The following is a 22,776-nucleotide window of genomic DNA, read 5'->3' as shown; positions in this document are numbered from 1 at the left end:
TCAAGCAAAAAAAAAAAAAAAAAATGTTTTCTTTTAAATCAACTTGTACCAGAAAGTTATACAGATTTGTACTTTACATCTTTTTTTAAAAAATCTCCTGTCTTACAGTACTTATCAGCTGCTGTATGTCTTGCAGGAAGGGGTGTATTTTTTCCAGTCTGACACACTGCTCTCTGCTGCCTCCTCTGTCCATGTCAGAAACTGTCCAGAGCAGTAGCAAATCCCTTTAGAAAACAATGAAGAAAATTCACCTGGGCTCAGTGATGCAGTGCTTCAATAAACTTTCTTTATTTGAGTGATCCAAGAAAAACAACGGAGACATGTAATGCGCTCTCAGACCCACGCCAACGCGTTTCTGGTACGTCACGTACCCTTAATCATGGCTAGGGAGTGACCATGCAGGTGTGTATAAATAGGTTACCTGGCCCACGTTTGGAAGCGTTATGGCGTCAGATCTTTACATAAACATACACCTATTAATAAACAATAACATAGCTAAAAACCCAATCATGCATGCAAAAATACTGTGTGTCAATAGCGACATGCTTAGTCACAGCAAGATATTGGTTGCACTGTGTGATGCAGACAACATGCCGAAGCTAACTTAATAATATAACAAAAGTTCTCTACAGAGATTTAAACCATTGGGGGCAGTAGTGTTCAAATGGAAAATCCAATAGGCTTCTTTTTTAAAAAGAGCATGTCTAATATCGCCCCCTCTGGATGACGGGTATACTCGGTCAATGGCAAAAGCCCTGAATGAATCAGTGTTACCGCCATGTGTATGAAGAAAATGGCTGGATGCTCCGGATGGGTTACGATTGGAATGGTGTCCCAAATCATATAGGTGCTCTACAATACGAGTTTTAAATTTACGTGTAGTGCAACCAACATACATAAGGTTGCATGTATTGCACAATATGATGTAGACTACATTGGTGCTGTTACAATTTAAAAAGGAACCCACCCGGAATTCCTTGCCTGAGCTACTGGTGAAAGATTTGACCGGCATGGCCACAGTACAGGTGTGGCAAGGATGTTGCCCACATCTGTAGAAGCCCTTACAGCTTAGCCATGTAGAGGAGCGTTTGTGTTTGAGGCTGGTGGGGGAGAGGACGTCCCTTAGAGTGGAAGCTCTTCTAGACACTACCCAACAACCGGACTGTAAAATTTGATCCAACAACGGGTCACCCCGCAATATATGTAAATGTCTAAATATGATTTCCCTGATTTGTTTGAATTGTGGGCTGTATTTTGTGACAAGTGTAGGGACATAATCAAAATGAGATTTCTCATTTTTGGTAAGTAATCCTCGTCTATCTCTATTGGTTAATTTATGTGCCGCACGTTCTCAAAAAAAGAAGCCTATTGGATTTTCCATTTGAACACTACTGCCCCCAATGGTTTAAATCTCCGTAGAGAACTTTTGTTATATTATTAAGTTAGCTTCGGCATGTTGTCTGCATCACACAGTGCAACCAATATCTTGCTGTGACTAAGCATGTCGCTATTGACACACAGTATTTTTGCATGCATGATTGGGTTTTTAGCTATGTTATTGTTTATTAATAGGTGTATGTTTATGTAAAGATCTGACGCCATCACGCTTCCAAACGTGGGCCAGGTAACCTATTTATACACACCTGCATGGTCACTCCCTAGCCATTATTAAGGGTACGTGACGTACCGGAAACGCGTTGGCGTGGGTCTGAGAGAGCGCATTACATGTCTCCGTTGTTTTTCTTGGATCACTCAAATAAAGCAAGTTTATTGAAGCACTGCATCGCTGAGCCCAGGGGAATTTTCTTCATTGTTACTTACACGCAGTTGGAGTGGGGGCTCGTGCGGGGCGGCTTGCTATACAAAGGTGCTGAGCTGGCTACACTATATGAACTGTTCCCTATAGAAAACCTCTGCTGCTCTGGACAGTCCCTGACATGGACAGAGGTAGCAGCAGAGAGCACTGTGTTAGACTGGAGAGAATACACCCCTGCAGGGCATACACCAGCTGATAAGTACTGGTTGACTGAAGATTTTTAAATAGAAGTAAATTAAAAATCTGTATAACTTTCTGTTACAAGTTTATTTGAAAGAAAATATTTTTCAAAGAAGTACCCCTTTAATTGAAATCTGATTTTAGTGCTTGTGGATGAGAACACAAGCAAAAAGAAACTCACAAAAGCTCTTGTACTGCATCAGAACTTTTTTTTTTTTTTTTTTTTTAACTCTTTATTTGTATTTTCAAATAGTTACACCAGGAAATGGCAACAACGCCAACACTGTGTACAATCAAAATAAGAATGCAATGAAAGTATAGGTACAAGGATGTGTGAGGTTACACATAGGTCTTAGCATAAATCAGAAGAACAGGGGTAAGAAACATAACCATGAAAGCCAGTACAAGAGAACATAATATTACAGGGTGTCAGCAAGGTGTCACCACTCCACTGGGCCCCCACAAGTTTAGGATGTACCGAGCGAGAGCTCGGGAAACATCGACATGAGCAAACAAATCACACACACACACAGATTAAGGAATAAACACTGACAAAACAGAGACACAAAGTGGGTAGACAAGAATGAAATGTTGAAAGAAAAAGAAAAGAAGGGAATGAGGGAAGGGATGTCTTAGGCAAAGCTTCTAAAGAGTGTAGCGAATGTCCCCTAGCAGATAAGAGGTTCAAGGTGTAGAAGGGGTTTGCAGCAGTTCCTTATACAAATCAGTGTCTTGGAATTGCATCCACGCGAACCAAGTACGATTAAAACGGGCATTAGAATCCAGAATGCTAGCCGTCAGGTCCTCCATATGCATGAGGTCATTGACCTTTGAGATCCAGAGAGAGATCAGGGGTGGGTTCTGTTTTTTCCAATAAAGGGGAACACATGCTCTGGTGGCCATGACCAAGAAACGGAGCAGGGAACGTTTGTAAACTGACAAAGATAAGTCGCAGTGATGAAGGAGAAATAGAGCAGGACCCATGGGAAAAGTCAGTTCAGTGACCTGTCATATCACCCGTGTGACCTCAGACCAAAAAGTTTGAAGGCGGGTGCAGTCCCAAAAAATGTGGAGGAACGTACCTTCCTCGGTGCCACACCTCCAGCATGTGGGATCAACCTCAGAAATGAGGGCATGTAGCCGGGAAGGAACACGATTCCATCTAGAGAGTATTTTGTATCCAGCTTCCTGAAAACGCGAGCTAATAGAGGACTTATGCAAGAGGGTGAAAATTCTGGATCTTTGTTCCGATGTAAGGGTGAGGTTGAGTTCTTCTTCCCATTTCACCAGAAACTCAGGAGGGGGTTCCACCGGGGGAGTCAAAAGAAATTGGCTAGTGAAAGGCTATGACGCAAGGGTTCCTTGCTAGAATAGAAGGATTCAAAGGGGGTAGTGGATGGATTCAGACAGGAAAGAAGGAAATGGCGCAATTGTGCTGCTCTCCACAAGTCCAGGCAACAAGGTTCTGCACGTTCCAGCAGACTGGAGGTAGATAACCATGAGGAGCCTGCAAGGAAATCAGTAGTGCGAAAGAACCCTGCGTCAATCCATTCTCGGAAAACCGGATCCTCCAGACCAGGCGCAAACTTAGGGTATCCCAACACCGGCGAAAATTTGGAGTTTAGAGGGAGGAGAAATTGACGTACTGCATTTTCCGAGAACGCCCCAATCACCCAAGCAGGGTGCCAGACAGCCACGGGAGACCTTGTAAGGGAATTGTAGTGAAAGATTGTTCTACTACAATCCATTGTTTTCTCTGGCTATTGCGGCACCAATCTAATACAATCTAATCCAAACCAGGTGAACATCCCTTTCGTCCACTTAGCACAGTGAGTGATGATGGTATTTAAGAGTGGGAGGTAATTGCGCTGATATAACTTACTCAGATCCGCAGTCAGATAAACTACCAGGTACTTAAGGGTATCTGTCGCCCAGTGGAAGCTGAAGGCCATTTTAAGGTTTTCCACCAAGTCTGCAGGAATTGTGAGATTAAGAGCCTCTGATTTAGTAAAATTAATTTTAAAATTAGAAAGGCATGCATAGACCTCAAATTCCTGCATAAGATTTGGTAGGGAGACCAGAGGGGAGGTGATAAAAACCAAAAGGTTGTCAGGGTAGGCCGTGATCTTATTAGACAGTCTATTAACCTTCAGACCAGAAATATTCTGATTTGCCCGGACTCTGCACAATAATGGCTCCAGAGTTAAAATAAAAATAAAGGGTGACAGGGGGCACCCCTGCCCCGTTCCATTCGCTATGGAAAAATCTGAGGAAAGAATGCCGTTCACCCGGACATGTGCTGACGGGGAAGCATAAAGGGCAAGAACCCAAGAGAGAAAGTTGTTACCTACGCCTAAGAACTTCAAAGTTTCAGTCATAAAGGTCCAGTTAACCCGGTCGAAGGCCTTCTCGGCGTCAGTGGATAAAAGCATCAGCGGGACTTTACGTAGGGAGGCCTTATGGATCAGGTTAACTGCCCTCAATGTATTGTCTCGGGCTTCTCGGCCTGGCATAAAACCGGCCTGGTCCGGGTGAACTACACTACTGAGAAAAGGGGCTAAACGGGAGGCTAATATTTTAGAAAATAACTTCAGGTCTACGTTCAAAAGGGAAATAGGCCAGAAGTTAGAGCATTGGGTGCTATCTTTCCCCGGTTTAGGGATTACAGTTATGTGGGCTCTCGTGGCGTCATGTGGCAAATGGGTGCCCCCCGTGAGAGAATCAAAGGCAGCCAGGTGACAATATGTCTAAGAAGGTCTTATAATACACTAAATGAAATCCGTCCGGACCCAGGGCTTTACCCGACTGTTTATCCTTGATCGCCGCTTGTAGTTCAGTTGCCGATATTGAGGCTTCCAGTGCCTCCACATCCGCCTGAGAAAGAGAATGCATCCCTGACTGCATAACATAGGCAGTAAACTTATCCCTAAAAGAGGAATCCAATGTGGCCGGGTTACTACTATCCGCCATATAGAGTGTCGAATAAAAATCCTTGAACACCTCTGCTATCTCTTTCGGGGTATGCACCCTTGTCTGGGTGGAGGAGAAAACACTAGGGACATTAGATTGCTGGCGTTGCGTCCGAAGGGCGCGAGCTAGGGATTCGCCACTTTTATTCCCATGCTCGTAGTAGTGGCGTCTGCACTTGGCCAATTGTGCCTTAGCCTTATTCATGAGCAATGTCCGTAATTGTTCCTGAGTCTGCAGTAGGGAGATTCTGATATCTTCAGAGGGGGAATGTTTGATATTCTTTCTAGTCTGACACAATGCTCTCTGCTGCCACCAGGACAGTAGCAAATCCCCATAGAAAAACCTCTCCTGCTCTGGACAGTTCCTGACATGGACAGAGATGGCAGTAGACATACAGAAGTTAATAAGTACTGGAAGACTGCAAATTTTTAAGTAGAAGTAAATTACAAATTTATAGACCTTTCTGACACCAGTTGATTTGAAAGAAAAAAAAAAATCACCGAACTGCCCAGGTATAATATAAACAGGTATATCTCTTTAAGTAAAATATATATATATATATATATATATATATATATATATATATATATATATATATATAATTTTATTTTTACTTAATCTTATTTCAGACGCCAGGTAGTTTATTTTAGCTTCAGGTTAAGCTCAGATGTTTGGAAAACCCTCTTTCTCCCAGTGGGATACAGTGGAACTAAAGCCATAGGAAAAAAAAACAAAAATGGCCATAGACAAATGTGTTTAAACTGTTGCCAAGGAAATTGAAAGATTGGCTTTCCCTTTCAGGCTGTGTCTGGAACTTGTTGGTCTGGTTTTTGAAGGGTGCAGTAAGGCCTAGAACCCATTTCTAAGATACTATCTGTGTAAATGATCCCAAATAAAAAGTTTGGCTTTGCTGTGCACAAGTGAGTTCTGTGCCACATAGTACTTCCTCCATGTTCCTCATACTGTGAATTTCATATCCAGTTGTACTACTAGTCAAAATTGAATTTTGGGTGCTAAAAAAGCACCTTAGCACCTGTCCTTGAGAGGTTTCACTTCATACACAATTCAAAAGCCTAAATATTTTTGGGAAGGCAACATTCTTGAGTGTGTCTGTGTTTTTCCACAGACACACTCAAGAATGTTGCCTTCCCAAAAGAAGCATTTTTAAAGCACACTTACCTCCCCAGCTCCGGTGCCGCTATGCTTCTACTCTGTCCAGCTTCTCGTCTGGTCCTAAGGCTGTGACGTTGCAGGCCCGACCAGCCAATAAGCAGCTGCAGCAATGTCTCACCTCTACTCATGTCACTGATTAGCTGGGCAGGCCTCCAAAGTCACAGCCTCAGGACCGGCCACACAGAGGGACGGAGTGGCAGCATAGCTGCGCTGGAGCCAGGGAGGTAAGTGTGCTTTAATATTTTAAAATAAACCATCCCCGGGCATTTGTTAAAAAGGTCCCTTGCCTAGAGTACCCCTTTAAAGGGCATGTAGCATCAAGATTATCTTTTACTGATTAGAGTCAGATACTAAACATTGTTATTTAATTCTATTCTGTTTCTTTTTTCTGACTGTAATTCAAGCAAATTTTTTTACTTTTAAAAGGCTGCTATGGGTGTCACTGTCAAGGGACCGTTACCAAATGCACTCTTATAGGGCTGGGGCCAAATTAGCTTTTAAAGGGCCAGTACCGAAGACGCTTATTTTTTGCGTCACTAATTGTACTTTGCAATGACAGGCTGAACTTTTGCATAAAATATGCTGCGAAACCAGAAAAAAATATGGAAAAACTGACATGTTTTATATGTTCCTCAAGTCGTTACGATTACAACGATATGTAACATGTATGACTTTTATATTACGAGATGGCCTGTAAAAAATTCTAACCATTGTTACCGAATATATGTTCCTTAAAATCGCTCCATTCCCATGCTTATAGCGCTTTTATCCTTTGGTCTATGGGGCTGTGTGAGGTGTATTTTTTTGTGCCATGATGTGTTCTTTCTATCGGTACCTTGATTGTGCATATGCGACTTTTTGATCGCTTTTTATTACAATTTTTATGGATTTGATGCGACCAAAATGCGCAATTATGCACTTTGGGATTTTTTGCGCTTACGCCGTTTACCGTGTGAGATCAGCAATGTGATTAATAGTTCGGGCGATTAGGTGGCCATAGCAAACATGTTTATTTATTTTTATAACATGGGAAAAGGGGGGTGATTCTGACTTATTAGGGGAGGGGACTTTTTATTAATAACATCACTTTTTTTTTTAACTTTTACACTTATACTAGAAGCCCCCCTGGGGGACTTCTAGTATAAGTGCACTGATCACTCATTGATCTATGCTGTATATACTTATACAGCATAGATCGATGAGATAGACACTAGTTTACTTTCGGCTGCTGAGTGCCGAGCCGGGATCAGCGCTATCTTGGCGGAGACCCCGGCCGGCACCACACACAGAGATCGCTCCTCCGGGACGTTGTCCCAGGGGAGCGATCTCCGCTACTAGACACCAGGGAAGCGCTGGATCCGGTAATCGGATGCAGCTGTCATCTTTGACAGCTGCATCTGATTACCTTATTAGCGGGCACAGCGATCGGACCGTGCCCGCTAATAGCCGCGGCCCCGGGCTACATGAGGCACCCGGGACCGCGGCGGTTTAGGGCGGGGTCGCTGCGCAAACTGCCCACAGCAACCAATCACAGCTCAGCTTTCAGCTCTGGTGAGAGGAAAGAGAGCCGTATTTTACACCCTTTGATAAATCTCCCCCATGAAGTCTGCCCAGTTCAGAGTGTCATGGCTCAGTGCTTCCATCAATCACATGACTGCCTTCTATGTAAGTGAATGCAAATGAACTGGGAAACACAGGACTTTCTGTGGTTAAAAAAAGTCAGAACACAGGAAGTGCTTTTCCATGATAACTAAAAAAATAAAAATAATGAGTGTAAATTGCAAACCTGCTTTATTTCACACTTACTGTTGATGTAGGTTTTGAAAGTTGTAACCAGAAGTACACTTTAAAGACAAAAATTACCCAGAGAAATGAATGGCGGAATGTTCCGAAATTAAAATATCGCACAGCACAATTGCAAATAGTATCATGCGCAACATGGCCGTTTCTAATGGCGGCCGGGCGACAGCTAGGGGGTGCTGGTGGCACCCTCAGACCTCACCTAGCGTCGTGCGCCCATCCGCCTGCCCCATCACCTGCCCAGATCACAGACCTCCGCCCAGGACCGCACTAAGCCCCTGCCAGGCCGTCGCCCCTGCCAGGCCGTCGCCCCTGCATACATCCTTTCCCTTCAGCTGGTGCAATGACGTCATGTTACTGCGTCTGCAGGAGGGAGATGATGTGTGCTGGGGCGGTGGCGGTTTGCTCCTCGCAGGTTGGAGAAGAGGAGAGAGGGACCCCCTGTATGCTACAACAAGGTGAGTATAAAGTTTTTTTGTGTGTGTGTGGACAATGCATGGGGGGTTTATTACTATGGGTAGGGGAGAACAGGGGCGCTTATTACTGTGGGGACTACACAGGGGGGATTATTACTATGGGGGCAGCACAGGGGGGATTAATACTATATGTGAACAAACCATGGGGGGATTATTACAAGAGTTGAGCGAACCTTGAGCATGCTCGAGTCCATCCAAACTCGATCATTCGGCATTTGATTAGCGGTGGCTGCTGAAGTTAGATAAAGCTCTAAGGTTATCTGGAAAACATGGATACAGCCAATGACTATATCCATGTTTTCCAGATTATTACTTTAAGGGAAGAGCACAGGGGGATTATTACTATGGGGACTGCACAGGTGGGATTACTATGGGGACTAAACAGGGGGGATTATTACTATATGTGGACAAACCATGGGGGGATTATTACTATGGGGGGATCACAGGATTATTACTATGGGGGAAGAGCACAGGAGGGGATCCTATATACAGGAGGCAACCCACATACCTACTTACTTTACTGCACAAGACACAAAAAAAGTAGAAGTTGTTGTAAAAGTGCGGAGCCTAAGATGTTTGTCTGTCAAGTTCAAAAGGGATGAATTGTGGCTGTAAGGAATCATCATGGAGGTCTGGGCCAGAAGAAAAGGAAAAGGAAAGTGAAGCCGCAGATAAAAGAACATGTCATCTGTAAGGGGCCTATTCCACGGAAGCGATCGGCCGAATCGGCCCGATTCGGATGATTATTGCTCGGTGAAATAGAGAACGATCAGCTGATGATCGTGTCATCGGCTGATCGTTCATTTAGGTTCAAGCCTAAAATCGTCGTTTGCCACCCGCACATCGCTACGGTGGAATAGCGGTGCGCGGCGGCGACCAACAATCCAAACAGCATACATTACCTAGCAGGGCTTCTCCTCCGCTCCGCCTTCCTCCCCGGGTCCTGCGCGCAGCATTCACTCCGGAGCGACCTGACTGAGCTGTCAGACCGCTCAGCCAATCACAGGCCGGGACCGAAGGTGATGCTGCGCCGCGGGACCCGGGTAGAAAGACGGAGCGCAGGAGAAGCCCTGCTAGGTAACTTTTAGTAGGATTCGCCCTGTAGTCAAAATTACCTAGAAACAGTCCTGATGCGAAATATAGCAGTCAATAGAAACCCGCAGCTTCCTTCATTCAATGCCTGATAATATCCATGCAGTCACATGTCTTCTGTTGGCCAGTAGTAGACAGCCGGTAATTATGATTTTGCCTCACTGATAGAAATTCAGATTTCCACAATTCAAGCAAGAAATGTAAAGAGTAAAAATGTCCCAAAGCCACTCCCCCCAATAAAACTTAAAATCACCCCCTATCTCATTATACAGATTTAAAACGTGTAAAAATAATTAAATAAATATATTATTAAAAATTTTAAAAATGTATAAAAAAAATTCATAAAAAGTGATCAAAACATCCGATCCACACAAATAGGGTACTAATAAAAACTAGAGATCGTGGTGCAAAAAATCACATCCCATATAGCCCCATAGGTGGAAAAAATAGGTGGACAATTTTAATAATTATTAGCACCAACAACAAAAAAAATATTAAAAAAGCTATGTAAACATACATATGGTTGTGTTCAGACTGATGTATAGAACAACAGTTAGTTTTATCCGTGAAGTGCATTACGTATACATCAAATTTCACCAATTTTTTTATAAATTATTTTTTGAGGCTCCTTCATACATTTTATGGTAGATTGAAAGGCGCCATTACAACCTACACTTGTTCCTGAAAAAAACGAGCTTTTACATGGCCCTATAAATAGAAAAATGAAAGCAATATAGCTCTTAGAAGGTGAGGAGCAAAAAAACGAAAAATTAAAATTGGTGCGGTCTTTACGCTGTTTTAGGCTTGATCATGAAAGGGTTAAAGGGGAGGCACCAAACTCGCCCTCAACCCCTTAACAACCCATGACGTATCTCATACGTCATGGTGCTGTTAGGGGGGTTAGGGGGCCTTCTGCAGCCCGGAACCTCGACCATTAGTGGGCGCAGCCAATTGCCGCACACGCTAATAAGGACATTTAAATGCAGCTGTCAAAATGATAACTCCATTTAAATGTCCTGCACAGAGCCATCCCTGGTGTCTAGTGGCGGTACCTCCCCTCTGTGATGTGATCACGGAGGGGAGATCCTTTCTTCTGAGCCGGCCGTCGGACTGACACTGATCTGGGCAATCAATGTATCTGGTCTGCTGCACCAGACCAATAGAGCACCAATCTCATTGATCGGTGCTGTATTAAAGGGAACCAACCATGCCGAAAATCGCCCTAATGATAAGGAAACGTGCTGGCACATCACCCAGCAAGCTTCCCAAACATCCCCCTGTACCCTCCGTGCCTCCCTCTATTAGACCGTATTCTTACTTTTATGATGTCCCGCGCTGTATGTAAATGCCGGGCAAGTAGTCACGGTGGGCGTATCTAGTCACGGTCCTGGGCTGTGGAATCGCTGTAATCACGCCCAGAGGGGCGTGATTAAAAGACTTGCGTTCTGCCGATGTCACCCGGAGCCTGTGTTCCACGGCGGCGGCAACGTTTTTAGCACGCTGCACATGCGCTGTACGGCGGGAGAAGATTCTGATGTACTGCGCATGTGCGGCGTCCTAATGATGTCGGTACGCCGTCTATTTGGAACGTAGGCCCCGGGTGACGTCGGCGGAACGCAGGTCTTTCAATCACGCCCCTCTGGGCATGATTACAGCGATTCCAACCGCCCAGGACCATGACTAGATACGCCCAGGACCGTGACTAGATACGCCCACCGTGACTACTTGCCTGGCATTTACATACAGTGTGGGACATCATAAAAGTAAGAATATGGTCTAATAGAGGGGGGCATGGAGGGTACAGGGGGATGTTTAGGAAGCGTGCTGGGTGATGTGCCAGCACTTTTTCTTATCATTAGGGCAATTTTGGCCGTGATTGATTCCCTTTATATATGTACTGTATATACAACACTGATCTCTATGAGAGATCAGTGTAGTTGTAGTTGTACATTAAAAAAAAAAGTCCCCTCCCCCAATAAAAGTTTCAAGTATCTTTCAACACACATCCCAGCAGACTACTGTTACTACTTAGGTAAGGGCTCCTATTTGGCCCCTATACCACCCTCTCACACAGGTCTTCTTTCCTTCATACTATCTTAAGTCTACCTTAAAAGTCTATCTAAAGTATTTTTTTGCACAAGCACTTGTGAGCAGATTTCTTTGTATATTGTGTATTGCACTGGAGTTATTATAGTGCTTGAAAAAGCACTATGTTGTAATCCGTATTCTTCTTTTGTTTCTTCTTCCAGCCATTTTTCTGCGATTAATACAGCCCGAACCGATTTGCGCACAAACTCCGTTCAAAGTGCGTTTTGAAGCCTTTGGCGGTGACAGGTGTGCTATCTATTTTTGGTTTTGGATTGGATTTGTCATTTTAAGAAATTTACGTTTAAAGACCCCTAATTTCCCATAGAAAATAATAGCCCATTGGAAATAATGGCCACACTGTAAACGCTAACAGCCAATCACAGCACATATGCGAATAGCTAAAATATAGCAGCCAATAGAAATTCTAAGGTCTTGTCAGTCAATTTCTCACAACATCCACACAGTCACATGTCCACTATTGGCCAATAGAAGATTGGAAGGTCCTTAAAGATTTTGTCTCACTGCCATGAGTAGGATTGTCATGGTAACCAAGCAATGATCTTTACCATTATAAGTAGCAGAGTTCAGTCAGTAAAGAAACAGAGCTGAGGGGACGGTACCCAAGTCCCTTTTAAAGGGGCATTACATAAGTCGCTCTTAAAGGGGCATTACATAAGTCGCTCTTAAAGGGGCAATACATAAGTCGCTTTTAAAGGGGCATTACATAAGCAGCTCTTAAAGGCACAGTACCCAAGCAGCTCTTAAAGGGACGGTATCCAAGCCGCTCTTGAAGGCACAGTACCCAAGCAGCTCTTAAAGGGACGGTATCCAAGCCGCTCTTGAAGGCACAGTACCTAAGCCGCTCTTAAAGGGACGGTACCCAAGTCTCTCTTAAAGGGTCAGTACTTAAGCTGGTCTTCAAAGAATGGTACCTAAGTCTCTTTTAAAGGGAGAGTACTTAAGCTGGTCTTAAACGGACAGTATATAGGTCACTCAAAGCGTTGTCATCAAAGTCGCTCCTTAAGGGACTGTACCAAACTTGCTCTTAAAGGGGCACTCTGGGCAAAATGTATATTTAAATATGTTATTACATAAAGAAAGTTATACAAATCCCTAATATACACTAATTATGGGAAATGCACATGTAGTGCTATTTCCCTAAATTTAGATGTAGATCAGGCAGGCTTACTTCCTCAAAAAAAAAACGTGACATCACATCTCAAGTTTATGCACCAGCAGGGGGCGCATGTAGAAGTATAGAAATGGAATAGACATCTATTCTCCCTCCCTGTGCTGGTCCCCCCTCCCTCTGTACCATCCCCCTGCCTGGTCCTATTACAGCTGCTGCAGCGGGGTAAATACTCCTAATCTGACGCTCACCTCAACTAGCCGCCCGTCCTCTCCGCCCGTCCTCTCAGCCCATCTCCCGGTCCCGGTCCCGTACAGGAGTATTCACCCCTAGCCCAGTCCCGGTAGGGTGAGTGCTCCTGCACCGCTCCCCAACTTGCCGCTCCTGATGAAAGCCGGCCGCCCCGGTCCTGTGCACGAGCGCCCACCCGCCGCCTGGTCCTGGTGGGGTGAGCACTCATGCATCTTCTTACTTGCTGCTCCAATCTAAGCCAGCCGCCACGTCCCATGCACGAGCGCTTACCCTCCGCCCGGTCCCAGCGGGGTGAGTGCTCGTGCATCTTCTCCTGAGCAGCAGCACCTTCTGCCAAGCAGCTTGCTTCATTGTGCACAGGACCGGGCGGCGAGCTGAGACTGGCTCAGATGAAGCAAGCTGCTTGGCAGAAGGTGCAGCTGCTTAGGAGAAGATGCACGAGCGCTCACCCTGCCGGGACCGGGCGGCCGGTGAGCGCTTGCGCACAGGACCGGGTGGTAGGGATGGTCCGAACCTAGTTCGGTTCGGGTTTGTACGAACCCGAACTCTCGGAAATCATTCCCGCTGTCTGCCCGCTCCGTGGAGAGCGTGGATACAGTGGGAGGACCACCTAGAAAACTGGGATACAGCCATAGCCATAGGCTGTATCCCAGTTTTCCAGGCGGTCCTCCCGCTGTATCCACCTGCTGCACGTAGCGGGCAGACAGCGGGAATGTGATGCCGAGCGTTCGGGTTCGTACGAACCCGAACCTCGGCAGTTTCGGACCATCCCTACCGGGTGGCCGTCTTACCTCAGGGGCGGCAAGTTGGGGGGCAGTGCAGGAGCACTCACCCTGCCAGGACTGGGCGGAGGGTGAGCGCTCCTGCACGGGACTGGGTAGGGGGGAGATGGGATGAGAGGACGGGAGGCTAGTTGGGGTGAGCGTCAGATAAGGAACGCTCACCCCACTGCAGCAGCTGTAATAGGACCGGGCAGGGGGATGGGACAGAGGGAGGGGGGACCAGCACAGGGAGGGAGAATAGATGTCTATTCCATTTCTATACTTCTACATGCGCCCCCTGCTGGTGCATAAACTTGAGACGTGACATCACATTTTTTTTTTGAGGAAGTAAGCCTGTCTGATCTACTAAATTTAGGGAAATAGCACTATATGTGCATTTCCCATAATTAGTGTATATAAGAGATTTGTATAACTTTCTTTATGTAATAACATATTTAAAAATACATTTTTCCCGGAGTACCCCTTTAAAGGTACTGTACCAAAGTCGCTCTTAAAGGGAGGGTATCAAGGGTTAAAGTTTCTCTTAAAGGGGCGCTCTTTTCAAGCCCCAAAACATCAGAGCACACCAGCTGCACATAACACCTGCAACCAGCATCTCAGGCCAAGGCATATTCGAATGTTTATTTGTAAATTTAGGTAAGAATGAGGTGTGTTTACAGGATGATTCCTTGTGCTGAAAAATGCCGCAAGTAGAGTGAATACAGCCGGTTTTCTGTGGGGAGAGAGAGTCTGCTGCGTAGAGCAAAGTTTTGCATCAGGTCTGGGCAGGGAACTGGCAGGAGTGCTTTGGGAGGGAAGTGAGCAGGGTGGGAAGGCTGTTATAAACAGCTGTGACAAAGCACTGCATTCTGGGAATTGTAGTACTGAGCAACTGCTCAACCAGGAGGCACAATAGATATCTGACATAAGAAAAGATTCGCCCCCCCCCCCCTCCCCCCCAGCTTGGAGGGGGGGGGGGGGCGGACTGATGCTTTTCTCTGGAGGTTAATTGTGTAAAAAAAATTTGTTTTTTTTTGCTTAGCTCTAAGGTCCGGCACAGTTGTTATAAAATGTGCATTGTTTTGGAATGGAATATGGGCTGTAACACTCACTAAGATTGTTTTTAAAATGTTTATATTTGGTATATTTAATAAAAAAAAAAAAAAAGAATACCCCTTCACACACTGTACAAAGAGCAGCCGGAATTCCATAGTGTGAACCCGCCCTAACAGTCCAGAACTCAAGCTGATAAACCTAGAACATACAAACAGTTTTTATCAAACTACAGAGGACCAAATCTCATATAAAGTACTTAACTGGTCATTTATAAACATAGGCAAGTGCAGAACCTTGTATAAAAATGTGCATGCAAAAAGTGAGCTTCTCATCCACTCACATTAAGGGTCTGTTCACACATACAGACTCGCTGCGTATTTATCGCTGCTAGTTTCTCGCACATAAATCCACAGTGATACTGATTGCTATCAAGTCAATGTATGTGTATTCTCGCTGCGTGTTTGGTGCGATTTTTACACGCGAGTTTTGATTTTCACATGATTTTCACAGGCGAGTTCAACACCACAAAAAACGCAGCTACTTTCGTGCGAGTTTGATGCGAGTTCTGTGCGAGTTTTACGCAGCAAGTCTGTGCGTGTGAACAGACCCTAAGGCTATGTTCACACAACATATTTTTTTAGGATAAGTATGGCTGTTGTATGCAGTTAAAACAATGGCCATTCTTGTCATAGAAAAAACAATGGCCGTTGTTTGCTACGGCTGTGGAAAAATTTACTGTACATGTCAATTATTTCCGGCCGTTGTGCATTGAAATCAATGCAATTTTCTGTGCAACAACAGCCGCTGTTCATTGTGTGAACATAGCCTAAAAAGTAAAAGTGAATGGAAAAAAAATGACAGAATAGAATGTAAAATAATACTTGAGGAACTTAATAAACAAAATTGGGGTCATTTCCTCTTAAAATCTTAGGCTAAAGTTACTTGTGTTAATCTTTCCCTCTTCTCATAAACAGCTACCTTACAAGCCCCTGTTCCCAGGACAGATCCATTCAATCTTTCACAATCCGGGTAGATGTGTTCTCTTCTAAAGCCAATCCCATGTAACTTCACGTTCTGAATATTCATAGACCAGAGGGCTTTCTGTTCCCTCCCCTCCCAGCACAAAAAGGATCGACTCAGGTAACCAAGACAGTCAATGCAGCAAGGCACCTTTATGGGACATAGCTGTGGTGGTGGTGAGAACTGTCCTTTTAGGATACAGAAGGATTCTTCTGTACAGAGAGCGCAGTCGACCTGCACAGGTAAGATCTTTACTATATCATGCGGAATCCTTTTATTAGATGTTTTTCTATATTAATGTTCAGCCATGCAGATACTGGTTAGATATATATTACAGCTAATATAGTTACACTTCAGCATACACAAAAAAATACCAAAAGTTTTTTCTGTTATCGACTGCCACAAGATTGTTAACAGGAATTTGGGAGGATACATGATCTTTCCATGAACATGTTTGTATACTACACAGAAATACATTAACACAGTAATAGATTGACGTGTATACTAAGGCATCTAGTGTTATAAGATTTCGAATCTTCATAAAATATTTCTTTGTATGTTGTTACCTTTTAGAACTGTTTTTTAATTTTTTTACTTCGCAGACCTCTGCTTTTGTCTTACTTTCTATTAATTATCTTTATATGGTTAAACCAGTCATTGTATAGTAAGTTAATGAGTTATCGTTCATCTGGCATCTGGACATGTAAAAAAAAAAGACAGAGCTTACATGTAATTTAGTGTGAATACGTTGTAATTACCTTTTCACCACCTTCATTAATGCATGGTGCATGCCAAGTAAAAGAAGAGCACTCAGCGATTTGTTCTGTGCTCCCCATGCTTTCTGCATAGGACATTCCTTAGAATCGGCTGCAGAGAAAGTACATGGAGGTATTAGTCTTTGGATCAGGTATTGCCATCTGCGACATTTAGGACATATCTTAGAAGTGGCTCCTGCACCGATGTTGAGATTGGGGGCCCTCCAGCACCCTCCAGTCTAGTTGCTGCTGCTGGAGGGGGCCTGAAGACCAAAAAGCGAGTGGCTATTTAACTAATTTTTCATAGTCCATTAGGCGGGTTTCCAGCTTCCCAACCACCTCTGGCCACCAGGCGTAGGTCTCAGAGGTTGGACCCTCATCTTCAACATCTAAAGCATATGTGGAAATGCCATTAATGTCCCAGGTGGGAACAGCCCTTTAAAGCATGCTGCTTAACCAGCTGCTCCTGGGGGCATCATGGAACTAAAGGCTGTCCCCGATGATCGTTGTTAGCAAGCACTGATCTGCTTGATTACAGAGCGTATTACACATTTCGAGAATAGTGCAGCAGGGGCTATATATATATATATATATATATATATATATATATATATATCATTAGCGATGTCCGTGCAGCCCTTGCTGTTTATAGAAAAGTGACATGACAGCGCCATGGGCAGTGATTGGATGAGTGGCCTGCCACCTCAGAGACCGCTTTAGAAGCTTCAGCGGTAGCTGTGGTGAGTGAGGAACGGAACACTGTCATGAGTGTCATCACCAAACGCCAATGCAGTTTTGCAAAACAAAAAATGAATCACTCATCTCTATTAAGTAGTGTTAGGCTATGTTTCCACTACGTTGTTTGTTTTTAAAGAACGGACGCTGATGACAGTGATGAAATTAGTGTCCGTTCTTTTCTGCAGCAGCAGCATTGCATTGTGTTCCCACTTTATTTTAACTAACGTTAGAATAATGAGCATGCCTATTATTTTTTGTTCACATTGTGTGAAGAGCTATTGCTTCCGGATGCTGTTCACACAATGAAAATAAAGAACGTCCGGCAGCCGTACTTTTTGGTGTAGTCAATGGTTAATTGAATTGCGGGCACACCCAATGGTGTCCGCAATTGAATTGTAAAATCGGCTGCAGGAACATCTTTTTACAATTCAATTTGTGCTGAATGCTGGCCGACATCCGGCAGTATAACACTGTCCATTGCCCTACGTAGTGGGAACATAGCCTTAAGCAGATCTGTCAAACTGGTCAAGTTCTGCAATGCTATTTGAACTCGAACACTTTGCATTTGATTCCTGGTGGCTGCAGAAGTTTGGTGCTGCACTAAGACAATCTTGGAAAACATGGACACAGCCATAGGCATCCAACTTATGCAGCCAAGAAGAAACAAATACTAAGGGGGATATTTATCAAACTGGTGTAAAGTAGAATTGTCTTAGTTGTCCCTAGCAACCAATCAGATTCACCCTTTCATTTTTCGAAGAATCCGTGAGATAATGAAAAGTTGAATCTGATTGGTTTCTAGAAGTAACTAAGTGCCCTATTCCACTGGACGATTATCGTTCAGATTATCGTTAAATCGTTCGAATCTAAACGATAATCAATTGGTTGAAATGCAGCTAACGATTAACGACCGAACGAGAAATCGTTGATCACTTTATAAGACCTGGACCTATTTTTATTGTTGCTCTTCGCAAAACGTTTGCAAATCGTTCGCCATGAATAAGACGTAGTTCAGTCGTTCGCAGTATATACAAACGTAATAGCGAAGAAATAGCAAAGAAAAACGATCGCAAATACGATCATAAGTAACGATTATCGTTCCATGGAAATGAGTGAACGTTTTCAGGTCTTTCGCAATAGCGGTCGTTTGAGATTGCTAATCGTTAACGATTATGCGAACGATAATCGTGTGGTGGAATAGCGCCCTAAGACAATGCTACTTTACACCAGTTTGATAAACTCCCCCTAATTATTTGGGTTCACATTACGTTGCTGAAGTCAAACATTTTGATCAGCTCAATACTTAGAAACATAGAAGATAGTCGACAGAAAAAGACCACTGGGTCCATCTAGTCTGCCATTTTAGTATTTTCTTTCTTATCTTAGGATAGATGTATGTTTATCACAGGCGTGTTTAAATTCTGTCATTGTAGATTTACCAACCACCTCTGCTGAAAGTTTGTTCCAGGTATCTACTACTCTTTCAGTAAAATAATATTTTCTCACGTTGCTTCTGATCTTTCCCCCAACTAACCTCTCACTGTGTCCTCTTGTTCTTGAGCTCAGTTTTTTTTACTAAAAACACTTCCCTCCTGAACCTTATTTAGTCTTTTAACATACTTAAAGATTTCAATCATGTCCCCCCTTTCCCTTCTTTCCTCCAGACTATACAGATTCAAATCCTTAAGTCTTTCCTGATATGGTTTATGCCTCACACCCTCCACCATTTTTGTAGCCCGTCTTTGGACCCGTTCTATTTTATCAATGTCATTTTTTAGATGAGGCCTCCAGAACTGGACACAGTATTCCAGATGTGGCCTCACCAGAGCTCTATACAGCGGGATCACAATCTCTCTCTTCCTACTGGTTATACCTCTAGCTATACACCCCAGCATACGATTTGCTTTCCCCACCGCCTGGTTGCACTGGTGACTCATTTTAAGGCTGTCTGATATCACTACCCCTGAATCCTTCTATTCTGAAGTCTTTTCCAACACAGTACTGCCGATGTGATACTTGGATAGAGGATTCCTCCTCCCCAAGTGCATTATTTTACATTCGGAAACATTGAACCTCAATTTCCAATGTCTGGATCACTTATCTAGCAAAGCTAAATCATTTTCCATATTACTGACACTTCCAGGAATATCAACCCTGTTGCACACATTTGTGTCGTCAGCAAACAGACAAACCTTACCTACCAAAACTTCTCCTATGTCACTTATGAACATATTAAAAAGAATAGGACCCAGAACAGACCTTTGTGGCACACCACTACTGTTAGATAACTGTTGGGTCAAGGAGAAACTGCTACAAGCTGTTATACCTCTTGCCCCCCCCCCCCCCCCCTTCCCATCCCTTTTCTTGCTTGGCGCTCTGCTTACAGCTGACTGTCAATCAATCAGGGTCAGGTATGGGAGGGACATATCATCACACATCACACATCATCAAAATGACTGCTGGTTTCATTGGAAAGCCGTAATTTATTTTACAACAATGGCCATTTTTATACGAATAACAGACGTTATTTTATTTGCCGGTAAAATACACCCATTCAATAAAAACGTCCGTTATTTTGAAAGCTTGTGAATCTAGTACAGAGATTTTATTAGCTTGTTTGACAATGATGCATGGACTTTCTTCTACTGAAATATTATCTGTGTAATTTGGGCAAAAAGCTTGAGACTTTTGTCTGTAAGATTCACCGTAGTCGTACATTTGCAGTGTGTTGATGACCCCCAGATGTTTATCTTTGGGGAAAAGAAGCATTGGACAGACGGGGTTACACCTGCCTGCTTCCTTGTTCATCTGGGCCAGACAGCTGCCAGCTACTGTCACTTGGCCAACAGTTATCTAAAGTCTGTGGCCAGCTAAAGGTTTAATTTAAGTGACCATATTACAGCTCTGTGTCAGAGCCAAAGGCAGGATTGGATCCCTTCTGAGGAAAGCAGGGACCTTTTTCCAAGTTGTTTAGGAAAGGTTTCCCTGCAATCCCATTTTTGGCATTGCATAACAGCTCTCACATCAAAGAAGCAGTAGTCTGTCTGCCACGACAATTCATGTAAAATCTGATGTTATCAGTAAGTACAAATCTGTAATTAGAGATATTTATTTAAAGTTACTCATCCTCTCACAGTCAGCCACTAGTCTGGGCCAACAGTAGCTTCACACACACCGTATCGCAGCGGATTTTATGCTGCAGATCCACAGCAGATTTGATCTAAATAACTGAACACAGCATCAAATCTGCACCATCAAATCTGCTGCAGATCTGCTGAGGATCCTGTACGTGTGAATGCACCCTAAGGGAGGTGCAAGTCCAGCCTTGGCAAAGATGGGACAGGTGGCAGGGGAGACAATAACTTTTGCTTACCTCTCTCCGTGCCCACAATGAGCAGCGTGACCGTCTCGGGACCCCCGCCGGAAGTCACTTTTCCCGAGTTGTGATGACATCCCGGCTGATGGAGAACCTGCTTAGCCAAAAAATGACTAGAGCGGCGTCCCACCCCAGTAACTGACTAGTCCCAGTCCATCAGCTGGGTCATGATGTTGGCTCTGCTAGAGATCCTGGTGCCCGGCAGAGGTCCCAGAGCAGCGATCCAGCACTGGAGAGGCATGGGGAGAGGTGAGTTAGTACTGTTTATTATGTTCCCCCGTGTCCTGCCATTTGAAAAAGAAAATCCTGAGGTCGTCCTTTAAAGGGATTGTGTCAAGAAGAAAACTAGATCTATAATGAGGCATTATGGTAAATGAAACCTATTTTCAATGTTGAAGCATTTCTTGTAATGTATATAGATATAGACTCACTAGACTAAGATATAGACTCACTAACTAAATTCCCCAATGTGCTGCTTTGTTTTGATAATCTGTTGACCTTGGTTACGGCCCGCCAGGCATCCACTAGGTTGGGTCACTCATGCTCAGTTCAATCACAGTGATACAATCTGCCCCATTAGTACTGGCAGTTTATTTTCACTTCACATGCAGGCAGGGGGGGTTTGTGGGAAAGTGTCTGCACTGTTACATGGCAACAGCAGGGTTACAGTTCAGAGAGAAAAACAGGAAGTAAATAGATCCATGGGGAAGGAAAATGGTACAGTGACACTATAACCCCTTTTTGCATTATGACTTTTTTTTTACACAGGTGTAAAACGTAAATTTAGCAGTTTTCATACCTTATTTTATATCAAACTTCATGGTGCTTGTTCCGGTAAAAAGTGATCTTTTATCATCTGTGGATTGTGCTACCTGGATGGGTTTTTTAGGCCACAGTGCCAATTGGCCCCACCCACATCGCCACAGTATCCCCGCCCCTCCGTGACGTCATCTGTGCATAGGCCCCACCCCCTCAGCAGCCATTAGAAGGGCCGGCCTAAAGGTCTAGGCCTATGTGCCAATTATGTCACGGAGGAAGCGGGGATACGTGGCAATGTGGGCGGGCTAAGTGTCGCTGCGGCCGCAAAGCCCCACCCAGGTAGCATAATCAGCAGATGATGAAAGATGACTTTTTACTGGAACAAGCACCATGATGTTTGATATAAAATAAGGTAGGAAAACTGCTAAATTTACCCTGTACACATGTGTAGAGAATTCATAATGCAAAAAAGGGGTGACTTTGTGTGACAGTGTCACTTTGAGGACCTTTTACACGGTCCGATTATTGGCCAGGAGTGTCCCTAGGGTTGCTCCTACAGCCGAAAATCAGAGATCAGCCAAAGACCGATTATTGGCTGATTGCATCTTTGGTGCCTGCTCACAAATTTGTCTTTATCGGACACACATCTTCCTGTGTAAACAGGGCAGAGAAAAATAAAGAGAAACTGACAGCACAGATATACAGATATACCGTCAGTTTCCAGACCACAAGTAGCAATCTAAACATTCCAGCCCAGCTGCTTGTGGTCCTCTGGCTGCTGCTAGAACTTCAGACCACTGCCTCCTCTGGAATGATTGACAGCCTGAGGAGTTGAGGACTGAAGATACAGCTGGAGCAGACCAAAGAACAGGCCAGATACAGCCGGACCAGAGAGCCAGAGAACAGGATCACAGTCAGTGTGGCTGTTATGTATAGACTGCTGCTTGTGATCTGGAAACTGACAACACAGATATATACATATCCTAAATGTACAGAATATCCTATATACATGTCTGTGCTGTCAGTTCCCAGGACTGCATGAGCGATTCAAGCAGTAGTGGACTATAATAGGGGCGTTTCAGGCGGCAGCCCGGGGCCCTGAGCTCCTGGGGGGCCCATGACCACCCAAAAAGACTTATACTTTCAGTGGTGTACTGTCTCCTGGCTACACTTCCGCCATGATTTGCAAAAAATCACTGTTTTTTTATGGCAATTTTGCACAAATCAGGACGTCATGACATTATCTATCCTGTACTATGAACGCCAGGCTAGTGCTTCCATAGTTACAGTGGGGTGGGTGGGCCCAGGCTTGGTGAACAGCCCGGGGCCTATGGT

General features: G+C 44.2%; 1 protein-coding gene across 2 annotated transcripts in view; it reads left to right on the top strand.

Annotated features, from left to right (window-relative positions):
• Positions 1 to 15,890: 15,890 nt before the first annotated feature.
• TMPRSS9 (transmembrane serine protease 9) overlaps positions 15,891 to 22,776 on the top strand; it is a 108,368-nt gene continuing 101,482 nt past the window's right edge. For both annotated transcript variants that reach the window (XM_069977969.1, XM_069977967.1), the window contains exon 1: positions 15,891 to 16,055. The gene's annotated coding sequence lies outside the window, so the exon portion shown is untranslated. The remainder of the gene's footprint in view (positions 16,056 to 22,776) is intronic.

The sequence above is a fragment of the Dendropsophus ebraccatus genome, chromosome 7, assembly GCF_027789765.1.
Source record: "Dendropsophus ebraccatus isolate aDenEbr1 chromosome 7, aDenEbr1.pat, whole genome shotgun sequence".
NCBI classification, from domain to species: Eukaryota; Metazoa; Chordata; class Amphibia; order Anura; family Hylidae; genus Dendropsophus; species Dendropsophus ebraccatus.
This window is presented reverse-complemented; position numbering and strand designations above follow the sequence as displayed.